Here is a 21,672-nt window from a genome sequence, read left to right on the forward strand (position 1 = left end):
TTAACAGAAATTGTGGTATGGTATTTTGTACAATATGTAATGCTCGGGTGGATTCAAGTGAAAAACAAGCTTTGACAAACATCTTGAGTGTTTTGCATCAGTGGAAGTTGCAAATAGCTGAATTTGCAGGAGAAGGAAACGTATAAAATAAGAAGCAAGGCAACTGTAGTTTGTTTTTATTTCACTTTTTTTTTTTGGTCTTTTTTGGGGTGGTGCTGGTGGTTTCTTTTTTTTTGGTCAAGAAAAAACAAGTATTGCAAAGCAAACTGTTAGTAACTCACAGAGGCTTATTGCACTGCTTCTGTTCTCCTTCATGTCAAGCACCATTGCTACAAAAAGCTCGCAAAAAAACACTAGTGTCATACCTTGTTCAGCTCAGTTGAGAAAATGTACTTAAACGACCTTCTGGAAAGTCAGGTAATGACCTAAAAGAGCTGCTGAAGGGCGGTCTTGAGCTTAGCCTTGCTGTAGAAGGAAAACTGATGTAAATAAGTTTAACTTCTGCTCTAAGTAATATCACAGGATCCATTCGCCTGTCACTAGCATTTCACGATAACCACAGGAGTGGGATGTCAGGCTCAAGCCCCTTAAATAGTTTATAGGTGTGTAGGAGCTGAGAACTAGAAAGAGAAAGAGCAGGGCTAGAAATGATAGCAGGGATTTGGAAATATGGTAATGCCTTTGTGATTTTTTTTCCTAATGGCAAAACTTGCAAGGACGACTGAAGTGTTGGAACATGCCATTTCCAAATGCAAGGCTGTAACTTGCTGAGGGGAACTGCTCAATACTTGGGAAACCACAGTGAGAAAAATATTTGATGAATTTTATTGCACCTGTTATTGAAGCAAAAGTCTTTTTCAGCCTGCAGCGCCCACAAGCTCAAAGCATCATTTCTCTACAAAGACAGGAAGAGGCTGCAGGCTCATGTTACCCACTTTAATGCCAGCTTCAGGATTAGGTGGAGTTTTTAGAGAACTACGTACAAAGTTGTACCTCACATCATTTCCCCTTGCACAGGCTGTTGGGAAAGACATACTGCTATTTCAGCAGTGAAATCACTTCCTTCAAGAATAATGTCAGCTCTGTGTGTTTACAAAAAGCCAGAAATCACAGCACATGAAGCAGCAAACAATTTCGATGACCTTGCCAGCTGAGCAATATACAAACAAGAAAAAGTATGATTGACAAGACAGCAGTAACAAAAACAAAAAAACCTACATAGATCGGTGATTTCATGTGTTTTCATGAAATCATTGCAATTTTTTTTTTCAAGAGAAGCCAAATGTTTGATATTATTCAAGGTAAGCATCTTGTCCTTGTGCACATAAATGTTTTCAGTGTACTTCCCATGTCTAAAGGCAACACACCAGAGAAAGCTGAACCCAGTGGCTTCAACAGTGCCATTTCCAGGGTGATATGCTTAAACTTCACTGGGCCACGGTGTGTAGAAGATCACTGTGCATTAGTGACTACTAAAACTTTGAGCAATCTGCAGATGCCACTGGTGCTACAGCAGCAGTTGGAAGAGACACAAAGCACAAGGAATCAAGGGTACCAACTTCATTGTGTTCATTACAATTTATAAAAAGGCAAAGCATTGTGTAAGTACAATGGTATTTTCCCATTTTTAAAAAAACTCAACATGAATATTTTCCCAGGTATAGTTTAGTAATATTTGGGCAGACCTTTAACATTTCATAATTTAAGTATTAGTAATACTTCAGGACTTAGCAGAAACTTGATCTTCCAACGAAGCTAGGATTTTTCAGTTATTTTTCTGTATGTCCTTAAAAATAACTGAATGCATACCATTGCATCTTCATCTACAAAATTATGATTTCATCTACAGGTAATTATAATTATCTTCATGATAACTTTCTGAACTGATACCCTTGCTTGGGAGGAATCGGGGGGAGAGGGAAGAGGAAAAAGGGGAAAAAAAGGATACCCAACAAAACCAACTCCCCCTCCTGATTTTCCTCAGAACACCATTCCAGTATACCTGAATGTTTCCTTTTTTCCTGCTTCTCAACCAGCAAAGGTTTTGTTGGGAAGTTCACCTCTTTACAATCTTTACCTTCTAAGTAGTTTTCAGCAACAACAAGCCCTTTCATAAAGCTTTTGATACAATGTTATTCAACAAACACGAGGGTTAGGATTTATGAGAATGATCTGGCACAGTAAAAAAAAAAAAACAACAGGACTGTCATTTAGTAGAGAAACACATGCATGTTCAGACGAAAACAATATCCTTTTCTTCAGGGAATTTTTTCAACCAGTTGCTGCAAAGGAGAACTGTATAATAAACTTTTAATTTCATAGTAACATTAGGTAAGGAAGGAAAATTACAACAGGCCAGGTACCATGTCATCCCTGATATACTACTACACTTCTTTATGAGCACATTACAATTCAGAGAGCTAATAATAAAAAGAAGTGATGCTGAGATGATGAATTGATGCTATGCAATTAGACCTATTAGAATTCACAAGAGCCGACAGGCAATAATCAAACCACTTTCATGCTGCCCATTGCAATTATCTTTGCACTTAAGAATCAACAAAGCACATAATGACTTGCTCTCGATTAAGGAATTCATGAGAAATGGAATTTTAATTAGCATGTAGAAAATTTGGGCCATTTATTACTTCACAGGACAACAGATCGTGAAAACTAGTTGAGTAGTTATAAGCGTTCAACAGAAGTGCAGGTCCAAAAAGTTTACACCAATTCATCCAACAAGTTCCCATCACTTCCCTTGAAGCAACATAGCCAAAGTAAGTTCACATCCACTGGGGCTAAACTGAGGAAAATTTGTTGGAGCTTGAGACTGAAATGCTATCCATTATGCTGATGTTTTCAATTACCACCTGATGAACAAATGAGATCGAATTACATTTATTCATGTTATGAGCCACAAATACCACAAGGTCTAATTCTACATTCTAGTCACAAGTAGGACAATAAGACAATCAGTATCATCAGTTAAAATAAACACAGTCTGAATAGTAACTTGAATGTTCATTTAAGTTTTCCTTTAAAAGCCCTCGATAGGAAGATTGTTTAGTTTCAAAAGAAATTACTTCTCATCATTTGCTGACTCAGGACAAAACAATTTACTAATAACACGAACAAAGACACCAGCCAACGAGTTTTAGAAATGCAACTCCTTGATCGTAGAGGTTGATTAGGAAATTGAACAATTATGCTCAACTAAAATGCTAGAAGATGCTTTTCTTTTTTTTTTTTGAATACAAAAATCCATATTTCAAGTGTGACTCCCAACAGTGTAGAGATGAAGATAACATGATCTGCACAAGGAAATGAATCAGTGTGATACAAAATAACACATTAACTTTGGAAAAAACGTAGTATTCGATTAAAAAAACATAAGAGGTCCAAAATCGTTCAACAACAGTTAATACCGAGGGTATCTAGATTACTCACAACCAAATTATTTCTATTTGGATTATTGTGTCATTATCATCTGAAAAAGCACGCCCTGTGCTTTTCAATCCTCTGAGTTTTCTGTTTTGCTATGGACAAGCAATCAGATATTTAGTGCTTAAAAACTGTCAGAATGATATAATTTTCTTCCATTGTCAGGGAAATACATTGGTGTTTCTGGTTCTTGGTTCGGAGGGGGGAGCCCTGTCTAATAGCCCCATTAAATTAACACCGCAGCCCAAGCAGCTCATTCTCAGTGAAGACATTTCAGGAAAAAAAAGAAAAAAACGAAAAAACACATTAGGCATTCACTCTTAAATTCACCTAGGTGCTGCATGCAGCAGGGGCTGTGGGTGACAGCACGAAGGCAGCAGGCACTGCTGCCCTGGGGCCATCCCTCCCACCACGGGGACCTCAGCATGATGCTGGGGAGCCACCACTTTTGCTCCATGCAGCATCTCCAAGGACAGGGCACTCGTGGAGATGTCTTTCCAGCCCTGACATCTCCGGAGCCACTGGAACAGCCCCCTTGGGAGCAGGGAGAGCTCATGGCAGGTTGAAGCAGCTCAACGTGCTGCTGTCACTTGCGATCGGGTGAGGACTGGTGACCAGCTGGCTCCGATGTGAGGACATGAAGCTGGCACCAACCCCTCCCTGCTTCGCTTCCCACCTTCTGCTCTTGTGTCAAGCGCAGCATGTTTAAACCAGCACGTCTCAGCCAGGGATGTGGCATAACCCATTTACTTTGCTGGAAATGATGAACGTGAGTGGTTTCTGTGAAAATAATGGAATTTGACTGGCTTAGGTGTTGCAGCAAAGATGCTTTCGGAAAGGCCGTGAGAGCAGTGAACCTCCTTGGAGTCCCAGGGTGGGCATGGGGTGAATAGTTCAGACATACCAGAAGTTTTTGTTCAGGAGGTGAGCAACAGTATCATACTTGAAAGGCATAACACAAGTCATTCAAAATATGCTTACAAGGTAAAAAAAAGAAAAAAGTTACTCCAAAAAGGCCTTCTAGATTAACGTCATAAAAAGCACCACACTGCTGAGGATTGCTCCAAGTGAACCTGAACTAAGTGATTCTCTGTGCGGCAGGATTTACAAGATCATGGCTCAGTACCTTATTAAAATTAGGGTTCTGTTAATTAAAGCCTTCTTTCAAGTGATAGATGACTACTGTGGATACAAGCTGTGCATATTGTTGAAATTTCATATTAGGAATAGATAACACGCAAGAAGTGGAGAGCCCTCAGTGGAAATAAATCTGGGAGACTGCTCCTATAGAAGCAAGGATTAGTTATAGTGCGATACAGGAAGGGGTGGGCATGCAGGAGGTTCTGTGAAATTCACAACTTAGAAGCACCCAAATTTCCCAAGAATCTTTCCCCATTGCTAGAAGCCACAGAAAGATTTACAAGGAGACCTGATAGTGTTAGCAGCAACTTCCGCCTCACACACACACACACACAGTCCTTTCATTTGAGAGTTTAGAAATACTTATTTCATTTAAAAAGGCAGGATGACAAAGAAAAACAGAAGACAGAAGTGCGATTGATATACATAAGACACAGGACAATGCACTTGGTTATCCTGAAAACTTTTCACCTAAAACCTCCTAAATTTCTTCATTAAATGCTATTCAAATCTAGCCCTTAGACAGCTGATCCTTCCAAAAGCTGTATTAGACTCCTTAATGCTATCTGTGTTTTCAGGGAATTCTAATTCCTTCTTTATTCCCATGACTAAAAAGTAATCTGAACCTTGGTATTTTAAATTATTAACGAAGCGTACAAGGACTCTAGGTTGTGTTAGAACAAAACCAGCTGGGAAGATGCTCGTTTTTTTTTTCTCTTCACATTTCAAAGAGCTAAGAGCACTTCACTAACCATACTGAGGGTCACTAACAGCTCTGAACCACGAGAAGCCTGTCTGCACCAGAGACAAGAGATCCACGAGTACCTTCTGCAAATAGAGCAAGCTGAATGTTTGGGTAAAGCTTCCAGAACTAGCTCAGAGAGGGCATTGACACAACTGAGGAAACTCAAACACGTGGGCCTTACTCCAAGCTTTGACCCAGTAAATGCAAAATCTCTAAGTGTACAGGCCTACGTGCAGCATGAGGTCAATTTGAAGTGTAAGCATAATCTTATTTCTGTGCACCGTTTCTGCAACTTCAGGCGGAATCAAGACAGCAGGCAAAAATACAACTGCAACATATTCTTAGCAATTACTTGGTTTTGGCACTGTAGGTGTCAGTGCTGGCCTATGGAGTAACTAAGCACAGCCACCACAATAATTAACATTGCGAAAAAGATAAACACACTGATGAAACAGTGTTATCAGGAGAGTTTTCTGCCTGTAATGAAGTGAGCCATTCCCAGATGGGACCTAGACGTTTCTGTACCTTGGCCTGGTATCATCTTGATGAGAAGCTGCTCCTCTCCCCTGCTCTCCCTCAGAGGAAAGCATCCTTGCTCTGGGGAGCTAATTCCCTGCCACGGCTCAGGGCTGTGCAGAAAGACATTCCGCAATTAGGCACAGCTACAGGAGCCTTCTTCAGAGGGATGAGGCTTTCAAGAAGGTAAAGAGGCAATTGGGCCTTGTTGACCAGAAACCGGGACAGTAAAACCCCAGAGAATTGGCACTGATTGGCTTTTTATTTCTGCATTTTACTGCAAGTAAACTAGATGAATGAAATGCAGCCAGACATCTTTCAACCGCACAAATTTATTTAAACCCAAAATTTCTACCTTGCATTCAATTCTCTTGCATAAGGGTGCCTCTCCTTTTTCACTCTGCCCTTACCCTTCTTCATTAACATGCTAACAAATGATAATGATTTTCTGAAATACAGAATTAAAACAAATCATGTTTTAATAGAAATAAATGGAGCAGAAGACAAACAAATTGAAATAGAGAAGTATTTTTTAACTTTCATGGAAATAAAAACAATTAACACATTAGCAGTGGATGTAATAATAAAATCAGCCAATTAGGATATTTAAGTGATTACCAAATTGAATCAAAAAGATTAGCTGAGAAAAAAATGGATAAGCTCTGCTGAGATAGCAAAGAGATAGTCTGCACTGTTCTCCTGTGTGTCAAATAGTGTTTATGAAACAGCAGATTTATCACCAAAAATCCTACCTAATCTGATCTCTCTTGCTGTAATGGTGTTTGAAGAAGATACCTTAAAAGCAAATGAGATTATAGCTCTGCCCACATTAATTGCTGCTGTAATACTATTCACAGCTTTCTTTCACATCAAAATTTACTATGGAGTTATAATCAGTTTTTTAGGAATGCTACCAACTAAAAAACAAAAAGGTTTAAATATTAATAGCACTTGAAATGCTTCTCTCCCAGATGGCAACACAGCTGACTGCAGTTCCCTGCTATAACACAGTGCTGTTTATCCTTTGAACGTCCCCAATATAAAACCGTTTTAATCTTTTGTTGCTGTTGTAAAACTTGATCTGCTGTGGGACAACATAATTAAGTGTCAACTTTGGGATATATGGTACGAGAAGCAGATAGAATAATCCAGCCCGTACGTCACCAATAATTCAGTTTACGGCTGAGTGGTAATGGGATTCCAGATTACTAGCTGAAAGGCACAGTATTTTACCCCGTCGCAGGACTGAGCTAAGGTGTATTTCTGTTGCACTTGGCACATTTTCAGTGCCTTTTCTTGCTGCTCCTTTTTCTCTTCCGTTAGCCTATTAAAAGCCTGACGATCTCACGCTGGATAGCTGCACCATATTGCCAACTGGAAAGAAACAGCACTTTGATTTGCAGGGCCCAACGATCTCTTCTGTTAGTTCTTGTAAAAGTTATGGAGCAGTTATGAAGTCAAATATATGCTGTGTAAGGAGATTTGCAGAGGAACGGGATTTTGCATCAGTATCTTAAAGATAAATGAAGGACAGTGAGCAATTAAGAGTGCTTGTCTGGCATTTGAACGCATGTCTGGACATCCACCCATGCCCCTCTGCAAACACACGTACATTGGATTGAGTGCCACCAACAAGCCAGCGCCTACCCACGTGGTCCCTATAATAAAGGGTAGGTAATATACGTTGAGCACAGGGTGACTGGGAGAATAAGCAGCAGAAGTAGAAGAATAGAAATTAAGCTTTAAAACAGATTAACAATGGTTAATCTATTCGTTGGCTTGAAGCAAACTATTATGCACTTGAAGAAAATAATGCACTCAAAGTAGTCAGCTTATGCTGAAAAATGCCAGGCCATAAGAACAGTCATCACCAGCCTCAGCAGGCTGATGTGACCCTAAGAGGAAAAAAAACTCATGAGTAATCCATGAGCCTGGATCCACCAAAACTGATGCACGTGGACCAGGTTTATCCCAGGTCCCATGACAGCATACTGAGTAATAATGGCTGAGCAAACAACATGGCCCCCGATGCACCAAAAGGCGCAACAAAAGGCGCCCCACAGCTCATATTTGAAAGCCCCGTGCTCAAACAGGGGATGCTCCTATACACCAGCAAGACTGGCAGATAAAGCAGCTGCAGTACCAGGCAGCTTGTCTGAGGGCCCCTTCAGCAAACTGCCCCATTTTCCACTAAAATGGCATCAAAACGCTCCGCCACCCGTTCTGCAGCCATATGCATGTGGCAAAGCTTTTCTTCCTTTTTAACCACCACGATGAATTGCTCCTCCTGAGGGCTGAGCCACACCGGGTGAAGCAAGGCAGCGAGATCTCATCTTTGAGGCACCGCCACAAAATCCCTCACGCAAAGGGCAGAAGGGTTTGCTTCACTGGCATGCAGCCTCTGTCTACAGCAGTTAACCTAAATGTGTTTACTTTATTACCCACAATGTGCATCCGTGGAAAGATGCTACAGCGTGTTATTTAAACACAAGCCATTATGAATATTTTTATACTGCTGCTATTCCCCCCCAGCGCACATTATTTCCATTTTAGCTCAGCACTGTTCTCAACGAAGGCTCTTTGGCGTAGGTCCACGTGGGAACATCAACTGATAAGACTTTAAATCAACCTCCTTGTTAGTGGAAGCACACAACACCATTATCCAGTGACTTGATATTCCTGCTAAAGAGCAGGAGGTCAAATCTCTTCACTGAGTTAATACCTCCACAGAATAATTCCCCAGCTGGCATGTCAAGAGAAAGCCGCCTCGCTGCACAGCCAAGCCCAGGCCACCGGGACTCACAGCAGCCCTGGGCACGACCAGCTTTGGGAAACCAGTCACTTCCACTGAGCTCACCCACGTAGGCAGATGCTCAGCTCTAAATAGGCAGGCAGGTCAAGAGGAGGACACAGCCCTGTCCTTTCATTTAAATGCTACTAGAGGCAATCAGACACATGCACCAGCATTTCGACGTGACGCTGTTCAGTATTCAAGTTGGAACATAATTCCAGATTTCATTTCGGCATGTGTTTCATACAACTCTAAAAAGATAAACCACATCCCTGCACCTCTGTAGTACCTCTGTAATGACACCACCAACTTTCCGGAGAAGCATTTTCCTACCGGCTTTTGAGCAGTTCAACAGCAGCAAAATAAGAGTAAATCATTCGAACCCATTTAGTAACTTAATACCCAGCCTTGAATCACTTTCTTTCTGAGTAGTTAAGAAGCTTTAAATCAAAGAAGTGTTACACTGATGAGGCAAACCAGAGAAGCTTGAACAAGTTAACTGGACCAGTAGCCCAGTTACCCCACCATTTACCAAGAATCCACCTGTCAATTCTCAACTGATTCAACTGAAATCAATTTGATAACCATCAACTGATTTGTTAGACAGCATACAGAGAATAATAAAAAAGTTAAACCCTTGTGCATTTATAGTGGCTTCAAAATGCACTGTAGATTATTAGTACTATAATTACATGGCAATTTCATCATGAGCAAGGAAACCTATAGCTTTCTTATCAGGATAAAAAAACACAGGAGAATACAATTGGCCACCTGAGTCAAGAATTAATTTTAATTTGAGAAATCTCAATTGTGTATCTTCTGCTGTATGCTAAATGAGAAACAGTACTCTACAATTAAAATAGGGCTTAAATTTAAAATATTTCAAAAACATGGAAATGAATGCACGCAGAAGACGATGAGGTTATAAGGTTGAGAAACACTAAATTATAAAGTTCAGAGATCAGAGACTGATCACAAAACACAAGAAGGATTGCACCAGCATGGTAAATACAAAGCCATTCAGAATATCATCAGAGGGAAACCAAGAAAAAAAGTGTTTCCTTCATTTATTTTAGGGAAGGTTTTCTTCAGCACTGAAGTTTGTGATTGCAGAGGACTGAGGCATTTTGCTGAACCACTGAACGACCAACCAGTGACAAAAACACGTTTTGCTTTATTGTCATGCCCATGTCCCAGCTGGGTTTACTTGAAGCACTGAGTCTCAGCTCAATTCTGTGCCAGTTACTCCTTGGCCTTCTGGCAGCATTTTTGCCAGACCTAATTGGCTTTAAGGGCTCTCTGCACAAGCTCACGTGTTCATATGATGTGAACATGAGGCACTGGGAAACTGTGCTGGATTCATTCCTCTCCAGTTAGGCATTTGCAGAAAACATCTGCTATTGAGGAAGAGCTAAAAAAAAAAAAGAAGTCTGACTTTCAGTAGAGATAGGTATTTTTGCCAAGATGCTATCGCATCTTTGAAGATACCCTCCATTCATTTCCCACCCCCCCTTCACTTGGCTGTCCTTTTGAAAGAATCAGAGCACTATCTCACAAAAAGAAATACGATTTCCTAATATTAAAATAACGCAAATAAGTTTTCCACTGCAAGATTTTTTAGAGTGGCAGTTACTGAGTGGTTTTATATGACATTAAGTGATCCTCCATGCACAAGCAACATTTTTTCATAGAAACATCCTCACACCCTGTCTTTTTTTTCAATAAAAAAGAATGTGAACGCCAACTACAACGCTTAAGGCAAACTACAGTTAATGTTTTTGAATACCTAATGACATGTTTATTCTCCTCATTTTCTTGACAGCTAGCATCTTCATAGCATGTTTATCTTTTGAGCCAACCTTATATATACACTGAATAAATATAGACTTCAAGAGTAAGAAGCCAAAAAAGCCAATCTTGCTCTAAGCTAGAAATATATATACGTATGTTAATAGAACAGAGAAACCATTCAGCAGTAAACATGCCAACACTGGAAAGTTAAACTATTCTCAATATTGATCTATCAATCTCCAGCCTCATCGTATCAAGCCTTCACTTTTATCGTTTTGTTTCTCTAACAACAAGAATGACATACCTCCCAATCTCAATTTGCTTACAGAAAGTGAAGTAGCAAGGTAATCTCTGGAGAGTATATCATGCAGGAAAAAAAAATAGAAGTCACTAACAAATATTCAACACATGATTTCCATTGGCCTGTGTATTACTTTGGTTATGCTAAACCAGCTGATTCTAGCATTCACAATCTCTTTTGTATTTGACCATTTAACACAGTATACAATTGAAATACTATATTCACTCACTACATATCTTACAGAAAATTCACTTGCATTTATACTATTTTTAACTGTGCTAATTTGATAACACACAACCCAGAAAATTTATTACATTCTATAAACTGAAAGAAAAAGTGTTTGAAAGCTTGCCTTAAAACAGCAAACAAAATTTGAGCGTCATGTATATGCCCTGGAACAGTAAGACACGAGGTTTTACAAGTGTATGTATTGAACATATTGAACAGATTAGCAAACCTTAGTCTGCAAGATAAACTGCATTCAGGGTTTTAAAAGATGTAACAACCGGAATAGAGATTGTTGCATCACATGAAATTCATCAACACACGATTTCTAAAAGTAACTTCTCACTCTGGCATAACCTACAGAAAACTCACAGTGCTTACTACTATTTGCAGCACAATGACCGATGAAAGCAGAGCTGGTGGAAAGCAAAACACAAGGCTTGGAAGGTCCACAGAAATTCATAGCGATGCTCATACAATTGAAGGGGAAATGAGGGGACAGCGAGCTATGCTCTGCAAACCTAGCCTGCTCCACCATGTTATTACTTTAATTTGTTCTACCTGTCTGCTCAGATTATCTAATGTGACTCTCAGACCGCAATTACACTGCTAGCCAAGCCATTGGATAAATTACTTTTGATGGAATTAGGAAATCCGTGCTGTAATTGGGTGTTCAGCGGTGATCGACACGGGGCTTTGACTGATCACCACGCTGAGCCGGAAAGGAGATTTCAGGCCTGGTGGGTTTCCCACGCCAAGAGAAGATTCCTGCAGCTCCTTGAAAGCTAGAAGCAAAATTCCTTCCTCACACCGCTAACTAAGCTGCTTACAACACTTCCTAGAAAACAGACCTAGTGCTACCTACAGATGCTAGGGACCTTGCTGAAGGCTTCAGTAGAGGGAAAAAATATGTATGAGAATAACGCATGATCCAGTTTAAGGCTACACACCCACAGAGTTTACAGAAGGTGAGAGCCACAGGCCAGAAGTAGGGGGGCAAGCAACTCCCTAGCTGCTGCAGGTTGTTCCCATCCTGCCCCTAACACAGGATGAGCAGGGTCCTTCGGCTACGTCCAGCTCAGGACACATATTCCTACCCACTCACCGCACAAGTTTCAGAGGAACACGTTTCTCTCATTTTAGAGATTAGATTGTTATACGAAGCATGCAGACCAACGTTACCCATCAGCATACACACAGCACACATTTTCGTCCTCTCTCTCCTCTTGGGCTGGTTTTGGACAGAAGAGTTGGGGGGCGGGGAAGGGAAGCAGTTTCACATCCTAGAGCCTGCAAGTGGACTCTTGAGTTTTTAGGGTGATTTGTAGCTGATCTCCTGAAGGAACAGAAACTAATGAGAAAAACAAAGTCCCTCTAATCTGTTTTTGCTTGCAAATTCTTTCCTATAATCCCTGCCTTTGTTCCCTCATGGTAGGCTGTTCACCAAATTTACATTTCAGAGTCTCCCCAAACATTCCTTTCATGCTGCTACTGACACAACACACAGTCACCCTACCTGAGCCTCCTACTTATAAATAAACAAAGGGACTGTCAGCTTTTTTCTGTGGCTTTGAAAATAGGTGATTAAGTATCGAGAACATTCAAATATTTAACAACACGTTCAGCACACAGAAAGAAACCTGAAAATTTACTTTTCCAACGGGGAGTATCACCCATTTAAAGTGAATGGGATGGTGAGGAGCTACAAGTGAATATTACTATCTTAAGTTGTAGTTATAAAGCAGAGACAATACCAGGTGACAAAAACATTAACTGCCATAGGAGAATTAAAAAGCAAAGTGAATAATCAGATCTACCCTGACCAGACATCGGGGTTATTTTTAAAAGGAAGAAAACACAAAAAGTTAACATACAAGTATTTAAATTTTTGCATCAGTTCTGAAATCCCAGGTTTATTTCACGGGAAAGTCACATAAGACAATATAACACGCTCTGATATGCGTGGAAGACGAAAGGAAATGAGATGTTTTGATATTAAGGCATTAGCTGCCATCACTTGAGCTAAATATTGCTATTAATTTCCATCACCTTATCTCACACATTAAAGAGCTCAGGTCGCAAGAGTCCATAAAAGAGCTATAAATCAGTTAGTGAACGGAGTTATTTTAATACATATAAATACACTAAGAAAAATTAACAGATCTGTTCAGATCCCAAGTAAAAAGGGGCAAGGAAGACAATCTTCACTGCCTTGGGCTCCTTACTAGGATAAGTCCCAGAACAAACACATCCCCCCAAGGGCTGTCTGAAAACACACAGACCACAAGAGATTTCCCCAAAACAGCAAACAACTTCTGTCCTCTCTCCCCTCTGCTTCAGCATCACCATCCTCAAAATGGAACAGGAAAGTCACGTTTCCCTGCATGGTAAAGGGATTGCAAAGCTGCATTTGACGTTTTTTCCTCAGATACTTTTAGGATTGACAAGGCTGGAAGAGGTCACCAAGATAAGCTGTGTATAGTCATCTCAACCACAAAGCCAAGAGAAAGCATTTTATGAATTTAAAAACCTGACCCTTGCCAGAAGAGCTTTCCCCTTTCTATGACCCTGCTTGTTGCCTAAATTCACTCTTTAGAACTTTTGCCCTTCTCTTAGGCATCGGGTACCAGCCAGCACAAAATGATGAGCTTCCCAGACACGTGGCCCCACGTGGAAGTGAAGAGTACGGTGCAAGTCACCTCACTTTTCGTGACCTACAAATCAACTCTGCCAGCCGTGCCTTTTTCAGCATCTATCGCTGCACAAGAGTCATTAACAACAAAAAGTTACTGATTAAACGAATCTCTTCGTAAAAGATAATTATCTTCTAAAGATGGCTTACTAACAGGAACTGTTCATCTTAACAAGGCAGAAAAAAATGACTTCCAAGCAAAACTCTTGTTATTTTTAATATGTTTTAAGGGAAGTATTGAACATACACTCGAGGTTCGGCTTGGTTTGTTTGGGAGCACAGGGAAACAAACACCAGGGAATCAACACGAGGGAACATCCGCCAGGACAAATATTTAGATTGAGTAAGACCAGTAAGGGCTGCTGGGGTTGTGCCACAGCCATGTATCAAACCTATTAAATCTTTCTAACTGCTGGCATTAGTAGAAGCATTTGATTAACAGCCTAATGAACACACTGGTAACTTTGGTTTTTTTTAAATCATCAAAAGGGAATTCTTATCCCAATTCCCAAACTCAAGGATACATCTGTGTGTGAATATTAGGGCTGGTGATCACAGCCATCTCAAACTCTGTCAGACAGCACCATAAGCTGACAGGAAAAGCAGAATAATAATGAGATTTCTGTCAGTATTTTTCACAACGGTTTCAAAAGTATGCGACAGTGATACCATCAAACCAAAAACTGGTTCGGCATGACTGAAATAAAGGCCTGCTGCACCGACCACACTTATACTCAGTTGTTGAGCAGTGACTCTTGGCTTTTCAGAGGCAGGCAGCCAAAAAGTGGCATTTAAACATAGCTCAAAATCCAGCCAGTTTCCAGAGCTCTCTATAAGGGAACGAACTCTGTACTGGGCAGAACCAAATGAATTTCAAGAAGTTCTCTTTGCCCATAGTTTAGTAATTCCAGCCTTTTTTTTTTTTTTCCTGCTGAAAGATTGTTTTCTGAGTTGCCAAGCCTAGTAACATACGCAGTAAGAATAAAAACGAAACAAGAAGCGTGCTCACATCAGGAGCAGCTCGCCACCCTCTCTCCCTCCCCAGACTCGAGAGGCTATTGCCCAGCTCTCGTGTTCCTTCTCACTGTGCAGGTTACTCCTGGGTGTAGGCAAGCCCTGCGCCCAGGATCCATATGTATGCATACGGAGGCACAATTCTGGAACTGGCAGCCAGACACCCTGTGCAGCAAGAACCCCATGCAGTCTTCATGCACAAAGCGCGCATTCTGTTACTACCATCCTGACACCTCATCCCTGAGCTAAGAGCTTCAGTCGAGACCAAACAAATTGGGTCCTAAGCTTATAAATTTAGCTGCTCCAACATAAATGAAATTAACACCCAGTACTAAAAAATGTTCATAAGAAAATGCATGGACGTCCTGTCTCCTGTCCAAAGTGCATTGCATGTTTAATCGCTGTTAAGCTGACCAAACTCAAAAAACCTGCGACTTTTTCCAAAGCCTTCACAGAACTTTGAAATGTCACCGATTTTAAATTTTTTTTTTTTCTGCCAGAAATATAGCATTTCTGGCACAAACAAAATATTTAATATTTTAATATTAGAGACACCAAGAGCCTATAATTTCTAAAACACTGCTACAAAGCATCACAAACCAACAGAAACATGCTGTGTACAGGGACAAAAACTTAGCTTCTGAATTAACTATTTTTTGTCATTTTATAGTTCTCACACTGAATACAGGAATCTTATGTTTGTATTTCATTTGAGATTGCCAAGTGAAATCATTACAATCATGTCTAGAAAAAGATTTTTACCATCTTAAGATATTTAGCTCCTTTTTTCTTGAAAAGCACTTATCCTTGGAAAAATTTCATTAAAACATACCAGCACTTAGACTTAGTACAAATAAACAAGTAAATAAGTATAGTTTTAAAACATACAGTGTTAAAAAATATTAACATTTATAAGTATGCTTAAAGCACTCTTTAAAAAATATTTAGTCCAGAAGCATGCAAGCCGCTCTCATCCAAAACCACATCACGATGAGATCAGAAGTAGTGAGAAGGGATACGCATGCATATAGGTATGTGCTTGGGCGCTTGCCTGAACACGTGTGCTCATTCTTCATCTCACACACAAATATATACTTATTATGAAGATGCACAAAACTGCTCTTCCAAAAAGCCTTGTTGCATATGACTGCGTAAACATAATGGAAGAAGTTCACACTAAAGTGTTTCCCATTAAAGATCTGCAGAAACAGTAATAAAACATCAGGCTGCCAGAGCTCTGAGCCGTGACTACAGCTGCCCAGGGCGCTGGGAGGATTTAACCATTGCAGGTAGAACCTGCACCAGGCTCTGCGGAGAGATGTTACACTGAGACAGAGGCAGACGAGTCCAGCTTCATTCTCCCTTCCATGCAAGCCTGTGTTTGGGGCTGTAAATCCCCAGTTTCGTGCAGCTGCTGCATTTGACACAGGGCATGGTCTCAAGGTGCCTACAAGGTGGGCCATGGGGCTGCCTACCTGTGGCTGCACCACTGCACCCACCACACCCAGGGCTTCACAGCTCAGGTTTGAAGGAGCTTTCTGAATTAAGCAGGCAAGTTACCCAAACCTGAATTACTGCTGCACTCACTGTTTATTATTTGACTCACTCCAATACTGTATTCACCATGGCATTGGAAGAGACCATGACTACAGCTGCTCTTTTTATGTTTTTTTCCTTCTCAAAAATCAATGTAGTTAGAGATTCAGCTGAATGGCAGCTTGCTTGGTCTTGCAATAAAGGAAGGGTTAGACATATCTTTCTCCCAAATCAGAGAAAATCCTTGCTGTAAAAAGGTCACCAGAGCTTTCACCAGCGTTTCCCCATCAGTATAGCAGAGTCTGGACAGCGCTGGTGCTCAACACAGGGCGCTCGGGCACAGCAAGTCCAGCTATCAGGCTCACGAGGGGATGGGTTAACTCCACCAAGCTTCTGCTGGCAGAGACAGCTCTCAACCGGCCAGCTTTAAAATGGAAACGCCCTCTGAAGTGATGCTACTGGCAGTTTTAATATTTTTCATATATTTCAGAAGAGATCAGTTTATCCTATTACTGCTGATCCAGCTTTTTTTGCAACATACGTCAGCAAAATAAATCTTTTCCTGTGAACACAGCACAGTAGTTCTTCGGCAATATCAGAACAATTACTACTGCAATATTGATAATGAATACAAATCCCATTAAATCTTTTCTAATCATATATTATCTCATTTGAAGAAATACACAGGTATCTCAAGAGCAGACACAGCTATTCCTGTTAACCTTGCACCTTACTGCTGTCTGGTTTATGTCGTCATCCCCATCTGCTTTCTGTTTCTGTGAAATAAAGCAGATGTCTCCCACAAAGTTTAAATCTTCTTAGCCAAAATACAGAAGCCAATCGAGTCTACTCCTTCCTCCCTCCCCACCCCAATCCCTTGATGATAATAGTTCTGAATGAAGACTATACATATAAAATGCCAGATGTTAGTCCAAATTACTTGTGGTTACCTGACTGCAATTGAGGTTGTTCATGTATATTCTGCAGCATGAAGCCATCCATGCCCCCTTCCCCTGGGCACACTTTATTTGAACAACTTAGTCTAATATTTGTCTGTGGAAGGGGAATGGAAAGACGACGACTGCAGGCCTCTTTGGAGATTTCCAGTGCAAGCTTTCAAGATATTATTTTTGATCTTCTTGTATTGTTCTCCCTTGTTATACTTGTACACTACGCTCACATCTTATTCAATAAGGTCAGACTGCCTTCTCCTAGGAAGCAAAGTAGCGTGCTGTTAAATAATACCGCTGGTCTCCTAAGGAAAAAAAAACACAGGATTTGCCAAAGTTTGGCTCAGACTGGGCATTTAGACCACAACAGTTTCCCCGCCCTTTTGGACATCCGTGACTCCTCTCCAGCTATTGCAGGAGAAGCCTTGCACATGGAGATTATTGGCCCAAAACATCCTGCTGTTAAAGTTTGTCTTTCCCTCTACAGTTTCTGAATTACTATGTGAAGTTTAAGTGGTCTCAGATGTGATTAAAACATGTAGGAAAAATGCACACCAAGCTACTAAAAAAATGCTCAATCTAAATTTTTTGAGTTATACATGTCCTGTGAAAACCAACACCCCTGTAACACTTTAGAGACAATTTGAGGAACCAAAAATATTGTAACCACTGCATTTTACCACGCGTGTCAGCTACAGCTGCTCCAATTTGCCCCAAGTGTCATGCAAATCACCATGTAACATCCTTTTGACCACCGATTCATTGTAATTTCATCAAACAAGCATACAAATCCAATAGCCGCCAGACTTTTCCAGCATTAATGAAAAGTCATTTGTTTCCAGGCACACACGGTATTAACTTATTAGCATTAACTGTGCACCATATCAGTGGCAGATGAGTCTACGAAAAGCTTGTATCCCTACAAGCCCTTCATTTCCTTTAAAGCTTTAAATAAAGCCACTGAGCTCTGTAGTGACATGGAAAAAGGAGGCACTTTGCACAGTTAAGCCCTGCATGGACAGCAATTAGCAGCAGTTGACAGACCCCAAATGCTGAGGAGTCCAAGACAAGCTTTTCTTGTTCTTCCTGCCCTGTTCTGGGGTTAAATGTTACCTTTTTTTTTTCCCCTGCCCTCCACTCCCACCATTAAGACATTTTCAGGGAAGAAACAGGAAAGCATCCTGTGCAGGTGAGGTGTTACTGGATCCCAGGCACTGCAGACCTGCCAGCTGATCCGACTGCTGTGCCAGGTACGTATATGAGGATTTTGGATACAGGGGAAGCTGATAAGGTGGTTTACTCTTTGAAGAAAGCAGATAAAGGGTGCCTCTCTGGGATGCTCAGTATCGACAGAAAAAAACAGAGCTGACAAATACTCATGCTGCAGGCAGAAAGGATCCTTCCTGTTGGAGGTTCAAGAAGTTCAGATTGCAGACGTTTTCTCAGTATCCAGAAAGCAGTCCAAAAAACATTCAATAAAACAAAAATGAAGCCCTGGTAACCATCCCCTGCTAATGCATGACAGCACACATGAACTGGAGTCTGCACTTACGCAGACTCCAGCAATAGTGTGCCACGATTAGCACAAAGCACACCATGCCAGCAGCACGAGGGCAAGATCTCATCTTGCTGCTCATGCCCAGCAGCTCCATTTACTGGATGGAGGCAAGAGCTGCAGGCTCTGACCCCAGCCCACCTGTGGTCCAGCCTGGGGAGCCCTCCTCCTGCCACCCCCTGCGCCCTGCAACTGGAGGGCCTTTCCCTTCTGCATCCCCAACAAGAACATCTCCCCCTGACCTTGTGCCCCCAAAGATCACCACAGTCAGCCCTCTAACTTGCAGAACTGCATCGTCTCGTCAATGAAATAGCTCGATTTCTTCCAGCCAGAATCGCTAGGTGATTGTCTCATTTCCTGCTCACCGAAAGCTGGTTTTCACAGGTCCAGAGCACATGATCTAATTGGAAATTTTAATGAAAATACCACATTTTGTTGGAGCTGAAGCACTTCATAGAGTTTTTTTTTTTTTTCCCTCCTGTCCCCAAACTAGCTGTCAGGATTAGACTTCAAGTATTTAAGCCAACAGGTCAGTAGCTAAGATGACGGGAGGGCTGGACTCAGTTCTATGCATTGTCTCATTTTGCAACGTATGATGAAAAACTTGCCCTGGCTGACACAGATCAGGGACTTGAATTTATACTTCCATCTCAGTAAAGTAACTGTCCGTCTGTAAGGCTTATATATCTTCCGTACACAAAGAGACTTTTGTAGTTCCCCAGAGAATGAAAGCTAATTGTGAACATTGGAGAGCCACTGGAAGAAATTCCCCTCTGACACGGGGCTTTGTGGAGCTCCCCGGGCTCCAGGTGCACTGCTGGGCAGCCAGAAGGGTTGTGTTACCATCTCGCGTGACCTCCTGCACGACACAGGTCACGGCATTCCTCCCTGCCATGCCTCTGTCTAGCCCAGCCACTTGGGATGGCAACAGAGCATAAGATGCTATTTAAACTCTGCCGGTGATGGGCAGCTGAGCCACGTCCACCAGCGAGTTGTTCCAAGGACTAATTGCCCTCACTTAAAAACACACCTCGCATTTCCCATTTGATCTTTGCTGACTTCGGTTCAGCCACTGGATCTTGTGTTTTTTGCCTGCTACTTTAACGAGTCCTTCGCTCCAGACATCTTATCCCTCAGTGGGTACTTACAGACCATGATTAAATAGCCACTTAACCTTCTCTTCAGTAAGGTGAGTTCTCTGAGAGCAGATGGTGCTGAGCACCTCTAAAAATTAGTACCACAGCTATTTATGTCTGTGAACTGCCAGCCGATCGTTTTGGAAGGCCGGTTATGAAGAGCTCCCGGCACCTGCCTCCCCATCGACAGAAATTACAGGCACTCAGCATGGTCCAGCATTTATTTTGCCTTTAGGAACTGGACTGTGAACAGAGCAGCCTCCCGTGCTAGCTTACCCTTTTCCAGAAAGGACCATAGTACTGCAAAGAGCACATCATTTTTGGTATGACAAGTAGCTGGATAATCACAATACCTGCATCTTTAGCCCAAGCAGTTTATAGCAAGATTCTGAAAAGCTCAAAGATGTCAGAATTTGAAACTTCACATGACACATGGAAAGTGCAAATTCCCACTCATGGTGAATTCCAGCCTTAAAAAAAAACTAGTCATAAATAAAACCATCACACTGATTCCCCGTCATTGTTATTTTTACCTCCTTGGGGGAAAGAAGCCCAAAGCTGTGGGTTCTTCTGACAAGCACCCTTATGAACACCCAGAGAGTTGAGAAGAGACAGTGTTATGGTGTATTTAAAACAAGAACTTCCCTCGAGCCCCTGCCTTGTAAAGCACAAATAACTTAAGTCACATGAAATACCAAAGTACAGCCCTTGTTCTCATAACTGAGAATAGCTTCCAATGAATTGAATTACAGTCTGCAGTTACGATCTGAATGAAACTATCTTTTTACACCTGGTGAAAGCAGAAAGAGGGCTGTAACCTTCTCCCACCCCCTTTGAGAAGGTGTATACAGGTGCACATATACAGAAGGCACAAATGAGACCAGGAGACCTAGAAGAGGGGCAGAAACTGTGAATGAGGCAGGCTACAGGCCGGTGAAATGCTCCCCAGATTTCCTGCCAGTAAGCATCAATTGAATACGAAGCTACAGAGGTATAATTACCTCCTTGTCAATCCTGACATTAACATTTTTCTAGCTCTTCAATGACAATCGCTTCTTTCAACACTCCCTAATAACAATTCATTTCCTTACCCTTTTGTATATGTGTAAGACTGCCAGTAACTTCACATCCTTAAAGCAAAACTGGAAAGCTGGGGATCAGATGCACCTACTGAAACCCATCTGGATATCCAAACCACCAGGATTTTTCAGAGGACAACTTCCACCTTTTTCAAACACAGGGACAACACGCAAAGATTGTTCATCTTAGAGTAATAAAAACTGGAAAAAATAGTCCTAGAAATGCAAAGGTCATTAGGGATAAACAAGTCCATATGACCCTTTCCTACATGTCCTTTCAAGCAGATTAGGAAGCACTTCCCAAATACATGCATATAAAAAGCACAAGAAAATCCATTTATTGTTACAATCTTTAGCAATGACAGGTTGCACTCTTTGGTCAAGTCACTTAGCATATTCCTAGTTAATTTTCCAACAAATGAAACCTAATGGAATTCTCTAGCACCTTCTCTTTTAAAATATCAGCAAGAGCCATGAAAGAAAAACACAATACAGTACTTCACATAATATCAAGTCCTACTGATCAGGTCACAGCAGCAATATATTAACACTTGCTGATGCTTTCTACCAGTCCTTCTGCCCCATATCAAACATGGTTAAAGCAAACCAACTACTCCAAATAAAAATATATTAACATGGCATTCTTCAGTATGGCCCTACCCCCATGATCTGCTTCCCCCCCCCCCCCCCCCTTTTTTTTGTTAAAATACAGTTTTAGTCCTTCTGACAAGGTATTTTCAAAATACAAACCCAGAGACTA

The 21,672-nt window shown here is 41.2% G+C and overlaps 1 protein-coding gene and 1 long non-coding RNA gene across 11 annotated transcripts in view; both read right to left on the reverse strand.

The window, feature by feature from the left end:
* MACROD2 (mono-ADP ribosylhydrolase 2) overlaps positions 1–21,672 on the reverse strand; it is an 861,442-nt gene that overhangs the window by 373,435 nt on the left and 466,335 nt on the right. The window lies entirely within an intron of this gene.
* LOC308193010 lies at positions 223–21,586 on the reverse strand. Its single transcript, XR_013949306.1, has 2 exons — positions 12,133–21,586; positions 223–10,044 (listed from the first exon to the last, which is right to left on the reverse strand). It is a non-coding gene; the product is annotated as an uncharacterized lncRNA (long non-coding RNA).

The sequence above is a fragment of the Anser brachyrhynchus genome, assembly GCF_964034855.1.
Source record: "Anser brachyrhynchus genome assembly, chromosome: 3".
NCBI lineage: Eukaryota > Metazoa > Chordata > Aves > Anseriformes > Anatidae > Anser > Anser brachyrhynchus.